Below are 8,044 nucleotides of genomic sequence, written 5' to 3' on the forward strand. Positions count from 1 at the left end.
ATATATATATATATATATATATATATATATATATATATATATATATATATATATATATATATATATATATATATAATAAAAAAAAAAATATATATATAGGCCTATATATATATATATTATACAATACATGCATAAAATATATGCTTCTTTTTTTTTTAAGTAGTTGGCAGAACATTACTTACTGTATTTTTCATATTTGAGACTTCACATATTGAAACAAAATGTTCGGATGACCTTCTAACCCCTGATTGTCCTGGGAACATGAGGATTTCTGCCCTCTCAACAGTTTTGCCGCCAATTCAGGACTAACTCACCACAAGGCTGTCTTTGACTGTGCCTAATGAGATGTCTGTGGTACAACATTGCAACCAACATGAAGTCTACTTCCTTTTTTTTCTGCTTATTAACAGCGAGTTGAAAATAATTTAATTATATACATCTCCTGTGGATTACTACATCCTTCCCGGCTGTGCTCACTATTCCTATTAATGTGGATAAATACTGTTAAATTGCATAATCACTGCAGTTGCAATTAGTGCTCTATGCTTGTCAATAAAATTGTTTATATCTATATTGGAAGAGCACACTCTCCCTCAGCATCTCAATTCCTGTAATTGAATATAGGGGTCTGCATTTTGGTTTATTGGATTTGATTTTTTTTTTTTTTTGCTTATTAGTCTTGGCATTAGTGATGCACAAAACAGAGTCAATGGTGTGTGTGAGCAGAGAAAGACCGGGGTCTGGCAAAATCTGAAACGTGTATGCATCACAGTATTGCAGTTTGTTCTTGAGAATTTCTCCCCTTAGGTCAGAGCTCAAAAAGTGTCTGATCAGTCAAAAACTTTCATATGGCATAAATAAATCAGATACTTTCAGTTTGAGTGGCTCTGGATGATTACTAAGAAAATCCTTTTTTTTTTTCAAACATGTGAATGCTGAGTGCTACCAGATCATGCTAATATTACTAGACTTGGACTTAGACAAACTTTAACGTTAATTTTGAATGCACAGTGTATGCAAAATGAAATTTTATTGCATATAGCTTACAACAATGTAATGATATTGCAGTTGGAGTAAGATAAGCATTACCAATATAAAGTGCAGCTGCAATCCGAAATGTACACAATGTTGCAGAAAAAAGAAAAGAGCTTAAATAATGGTGCAAAAGGGCATTGATATGAGAAAGTACAATGCAGTGCAATAATAAATATGGCGCAAAATGTAGTAGAACATTTGAGTTGTGTTCTATTGAAAAGGATTCTAAAAGTTCAGCATGTTGGCAGTGCAAAATAATGATGGGAGTATGATCCAATCCAGTTTAGAGTTCAACAGTTCAATAGTCTAATGGCAGCAGAGAAAAACTGTTGCAGAATCTCTTGTATCAACACCACTGGTACTGATACTATTACTGAGTGATGAAGACTGTGGGCTAGTGTTTTTCGGTTTCAGTTAGGTCTTTATTTTTTACTTAGAGGAAGCATGTGGCTCTTAAAGGCTCCTGAAAAGAATATAAATATACTTTTTGCACTTTTAACTTTTTATGCCCTCTAGCAGAATTTTCTTCCTTCTCTTTCCTATGCTTTCAGAAAGCTGCTCCCAATGGCTTTATTTTTCTTTTCATTTTACACTTTTAATCATTGAAAAGCGTAACACATCACAATCAAGACTGACATTATTTCACAATGCTAACTGTCATCTATGTCAACCATCACGGTCAAAACAAGCTTTAAGAGCAGGTCATACAGCCAGATCATTGCAAAGAATTGGAATATTGAGATTTTATTCTAATGTCTTTTGGTGGTGTATAGCGTATGTATAGAAATTGTTTTTCTTAATACATGCATAGTTATAATTATTCTTTTTTTTTTTTTTATTCCACAATTTTGCGCCCTCTCCAGTGGATGGCTCCCTGTGTTGCCTGTTGGCAATACTGGCCCTGAACGGAGGTGCTTAAGTTCCCTTAATACAAAGAATATCTGAATCAAGCTAGCAGAGCTACTCCAAGCCACTTTAAGCAGAATTATAGAATGTCGAGTCGCTTTCAATTCTGTGTAACTGCCATCAATTTTAACTAAACACTTAACTGCTGTTTATATTTTCTATTTCTATTAGGTCTTTAAAGGGGTTTAACTGTTCTAAATTTGTATCGGCATAAACTGAGATGGGAAATGTAGTGCAAAATTCCATTCTGTACATATTTCCAAAAATGTTACTTACTTCTATTTCTTTAGATCTTGACTATATGCAGATGTATTAAGGCAGCTTTAGTCTGTCATATGGGTACATTTTGGTGCGTTGATTCCATCTGAGGTGCCAGACAAATTAGATGGTGTAGGTGTTATAAAAGTTGTTGCTTTGGACATGGCTCATGAACAACATAATGACTCAAGGCTGCGTTCATTTCTGTTCACCTGGCTCTGTTCTCGGTCCTTTTCAGCTTTGCTGTCTGGCTTGGCTCACAGTGCCGACATAGGCAAGAGAAAGATAAAAAGGGAAAGAGACTTCTACAGCATTAAAACTACTGGAACATAGATTTTTTTATACGACCTCAAATAACTTCATGGAAACCATGCATAAAAAGTTGAAAAGTAATCCGCAAATTCATAATCAGCCTTCTTTTCTCAGATACAAATTGAATAGAAAACAGTGCATCTGACTGCATTACAAATTCACCTAATAAGCAAAGACACCACCTGTGAGTAATTTAATCAGGCTGCTCGGTGAAGGCCTCACATGATTTTAGGGAACATCACAGAACAAACAGAATCTTGAAGACCAAAGAACTGAGGACTCAAATCTGGAATTATGTTTTATAGAAGTTTAAAGTAGGGTTAGCTTATAAAACAATACCCAATGCTTTTTAGTATCCACAGCCAGAAACCAGCAGGGTACATGGTAAACATGAAATAAGGTGCTCTTGTCCAAAGAGGTAAAGCTAAATGTTACTGGCTTGCGCTTGTGTGATCTGTGTGGCAAAAAAATATCAAAACAAATTTTATGTGTGTGTGTGTGTGTTTGTGTGGATTTTTTATTGGCCTTGAGGGGGAAAATAAAAAATAAAGAGAACAGTTTGCACTGGGTACCAAAAGCCATATGGCCCATTATTCACGTGTAGATGATACTCTTGGATAAAGCAATCTGAGCTTCAGATTTATCTTCGGCTGTCACACTGGTTTTCTGGTACATTTATCTGTATTGCTATTGGTGTCTGTTACCAATCTCTGAAACATTAATATAGTTTCCCATTTCCTTCTTCCCCTTTCAACGTATTTTATTAAAAAAAGTGGGTTTTTTTTTAGATTTCATCCTTGGTGGGAGGACTGCCAAGCAGTCCTACATCGTTCTCTTATGAGGTAGTGTTTTGGTCCGAGCACCAGACAGACTAAAAACTCAGGTGTAGCTTGGAACCGCAGTGTTTACGAGGCTTGGAGTAAATGTAATCCAAGTAATTGTTTATTACAGCCTTTAGCTGATGTTAAAAGTAATTACCTTCAGGTGCCCCTGCCCTGTAAAGATCTGTTGTGTTTCCTGTCTGGGTGCCTAATGCCACAATCTTAGCTCCACCCTCTAAAATGTATGTCATTTAACTGCACTTTTTCAAGGATATTTCATATAATTGTTGGTTTTCTGTGAGCTGCACAGTTGTAAAAATGGGTGCATATGCTATTAATGATCATTAGCGCTTTGGTAGGGCAGAGCTATACCTCAGTGACACTCTATCACCTGTGGCCATAAAACTCTGAGCCAAAGTGATGGGGGGAGGGGGATTTTTGAAGGGTAGTACAGAGCTCCAAGGGCCACTGCGTTAATCAGACAGCTGGACAAAATGTAATCATTAGCACTGCAATGAGCTACTTGCATGATGTGAGACTTGAAGCTCTCGTGAAAAATTTTGACTTTAAGCTCTCAATCTCAAAGTGAAACATTTAGAGTGGAGAGGAGCTTTCAAACACTTACTTGGAATTGTTTATCATCGGGCTGCTGAATGAGGTGAAACTACAGTGAAACTACAGTATATCAGTGTCTTGCAGCATTCATACACTTGTTTTTTTTATGATTTTACAACTATAAATTTTAGTGCACAATGGCTCTCAAAAGCAAATACATCCCTTGAAAGCTTGTGTGATGTAAACAAAAATGACCCATCCTTGTATAAAAGGTATAAGGAATAAAGGGGTTCACAGGAGGAAACCTTCTGTTCTCCTCCAGACTGCATCCCCATCATAAGGTGAGTGTGATGGATCCTCCCTGCGTTAACGCCCCTGACCAACAAACTTCCTAGCAGACATGACGCTGAATCTGCTGCGACTACAAACCTTCTTTCTTTCTTTTTCTTTTTATTTATTCTTTTTTTTTGGTGGACATTAACCGGAACCAAAGACATCTTTTTATGCAGACCGGGCTCCTCCGGGCGAGGGGAGCAGCGAAGCGCCTGAAGTGAGCAGTTTTAACTGATGCTTTGTATTGCCCATGGTATGATGCACAAGCATCATTTCATTAGCATTACCCTGCCATGCATAAGTTAGGTTGTCTGTTCTGGACTCGTTATGAATATGCTATGTATAAGCGCAAAATTAAAAAAAATGGATAGAAAGTTCAACGTATGCCATTTTAGAAGATTCTGGGTAGTTACGCTGTCTAAATCGGCAAGGTGTGACAGGGCCCATAGGAGCTGCAATTTGAGGTTTTCAGACTGAGCTGATAAAGCTCGCTGTCAGGAACTTGAGAAGAAAAACAGAGCAGATAGTTGTCTAGATAAGGGAAATAAAAGCATTAAAAAAAAATCCTGTTAGTCAGTGTAAACTTGTGCTTTACCTTAGGGATGGAGATGTTGTACAGAGCCCTCATAGCTTCCTATGCCAAGTTAGGGCAAATGTTTTTCTTCTACAATAGAAATGCTGCCTAGCTACAATATCTGCCAAAACTTTGTATGAATCACTTTTACTGGGTATTCTGATTAAACCAAAATCAAACATTCAGGCTATAAATGTAAAGAATATACAGTATTTGAAACATGTATAATGGTACCCTTTACCCAAGTATAAACCCAAAATTAATTGTTACAAAAATAAAAATGAGTGTACAATTACAAAAATGGTTGTATATTTCCTTAGACAAGGCAGTTGTACAAAATCAAAAGATGGTGAACAGTATTAATTAAAGAAAAAAGAACTGCACTGGCTTATGTTAGACTTTAGACATTAGACAGATTTTATTTGCAATTTTTTTTACACAAGTGTAAAACAAAAAGAAATTTCATTTGGAAACAGCTCACTGGACAATTTCATCTTTTAAAAGTGCAGTTAAATGTTATCAGAAAGAATCGGGTTATCTGAAACTACTTAATGTATCTTTTTCTCTAGCAATTACTAACAACTCTTGGTTGTTTACACCCTAAAAATAAGTTTGTGTTGGTACCTTAATAAAAATGTAAAAACCTTTATTGCATAAGCAAACATTTATTTTAAAGGACTGCAGCAACTAAGATATCTTATCTTCAAAAATACATGAATGCAAGCACTTCGATGACATATGTAAACAATACACAATACGACACAATAAGGAGCACAATTAGAGACACAAACTGTGATTGCACTTACAACCATCGCACATGTGCACAAAATGACTCAATAGGGAGCAGCAATTGCTCACCAGTGTTTACTCTGCTGTCCTTCTGTGCCCTGTAAAAGGGATCGTTGGCAGTGAGATGTGAAATGGTTTGCATCTTTGAATGTTTTGGCCTGATCTTTTACAGTTTTTTTAATTTTTTGCCAGTTTCTTATCTGTTACTGTTTAACTTTGATTAAGTAGCAAATCAAATCCCCCAGAGGACCTCATCGTCATTCAGCCTTTTAGACAGGAGCCAGAGATCTAATTGGGACCAGTTTGAAATACAGAAACTTGCAGATTTAGACAAATCCGAAACCCCAAGACACTTATTGCACAGTCTAAGAAACATCCCCCATAGATGACTTTCTGCAAACAAATCCTGTTCACTAAAGCATAAAGGCACGTGTATGCACAGCATACGAAGCTGCACATGTTTAAGAGAAGTTATCATCTGTCGCAGAAACATCCGTCAGAGCTTTCACATCTGTGTGCTCCAGCTCAAGTCATTGGCTCCAGCCCCCACACCCGCACACGTTCCCCTGAACTGGGTTTGGCCCCGAGCCACACTCCCTCAGTTCTCCAGCTGAGTGATACATGCTCTAACCTCACACAGCAATACTGTGCTGTAGCCTATTTAAACTATCCCTAAAGGTAATTCAATATGGTGGGGTTTACATGAAACATTTTTTTTGATCGAGAGAGAGATGTGGCAACTGCCTAATGGCATTATCATCTTTTTCATGATGACGCATATTAGAGGCTTTTCTGGCCAGCACATTGAAGAGGCAAATGCCAACATGCTATCCCTCATCTGTCTAAGACGTGACTTTTCTCGGTAACTTCCATGAAGACAGGGATTTGTTGAGGGACATGATTGACACCTGCTGTTAGAAGCATTGTTTAAGTTAACCGAACGTGACGATACGCAGAGTAAATTAAACACTAACACTCACTCTCGTTCTTTATATTTCTGAATACACTGTCAGATCATCTTTAAGTGACATTAGCTCGTGGTTTTGGTCGATACAAAATTTTCATGTTGCAACACTGTTGTTTTCTTGGCATCAGCAACAGTCTCAACCCCCTCCTCCCCCCCCACCTTGACCCCCAACTTACCCCTGCCCTGAGGTCATTAGCCATAAACAGAAAAAGGAGGGGGCAGGGGAGGAAAGGGAGGGCTGCGGAGGGCGCACAGGGAACAGTGCAGAATGGATCCTATTGTGAAACCCCACAGGCCAAGGAAGTATCATCATTTGGCCCATGCCTAAAGCCAATTGTTTTCTTGGGTGTTTGTGTGTATCTATTTTTCATGAGAGTTCTTGTGCTTGTGTTTTTTTTCTGTGTACCGTACATGTTTGTGTTGATGCTCGTCTTCTCAGTGATATTTCCAAGGCAACAGCGCCAGGTGTTCAGATGTGCTGGAAACCAGAAGACACCACTATGCATAGAGTCCTTTAGCTTGTATCAGAAATTATGATATTTGCATCTAAAAAGTAAACAGTGTTGAACATTTTCAGGCTCTTTAAACTTTTCTGCATTCTGATACTTCATAACCACAAACTTCACTTAATTTAGCAAGAAGACTTATGTATAGGATAATTTAAGGGGGGACACTGTAAAGTGAAAAATAAATGAAAGTAATCAGTTCATTCAAATGAAAAGAGTTTTAAAGAAAACATAAGATAAAAGTAAATTATTTATGCTTGTCATAAATTTGTGCATACTTCCACTTCCGGTGTTTTCTGCTGTTACTGTGTAGCTGTTGCCATAGCGGATATTTAGCACAGAGATTTAGCATGGCGGCGACTTTTCCATTGGTGGAATTGATGCAAAGAATTGTTTGTCAACCTCCATAGAATAATAAGAAGAGAGAAGCGGATAAATATTCCTTCCAATCAAGTGCAAATTGTTGTTTTTACCTCCTTTTCCAAGCTTCCCTCCTTTCACCTTTCATGTTGTCAACAGTAAGAACACTATCCTGGGTAGAAAAGGAACTCTGAACTGCTATGCTGAACCTGGATAGCCTTCTGAATCTCATTAAACCACAAATGATACTTGTCAAGTTGGGAATACAGCCTTTCTACTAAAAAAATAGGTTGTACAAATGTACCAAATTAAGCTCCATAATAAAAAGACACAAAACATATAAAGGAGAATACATTAGCATGTGGTACACAGGGAACATGTAAAAAAGAATGCATTTTTGTTAAACTCCATTAGGTTGGTTGCGCGTATATGCCCTGTCATGTAAAGGATTATTGTATAGCTCCTTTGTTGCAAATAGCAGGTCTCTCTGCAGGTCTCTATGGCAAATTAACTTTTGATAGAAAGCATTCTGCTTCGCCTTCCTACCTCCTTCCTTGCTGCTAGCACTATTCGGATAGCACTTATCATGGCAACCACTGTCGCACTTCCCCTTTGGCTTCCTCACCAG

This window comes from Cyprinodon variegatus, unplaced genomic scaffold, assembly GCF_000732505.1.
Source record: "Cyprinodon variegatus isolate N-32 unplaced genomic scaffold, C_variegatus-1.0 Scaffold69, whole genome shotgun sequence".
In the NCBI taxonomy this organism is placed as follows: Eukaryota; Metazoa; Chordata; class Actinopteri; order Cyprinodontiformes; family Cyprinodontidae; genus Cyprinodon; species Cyprinodon variegatus.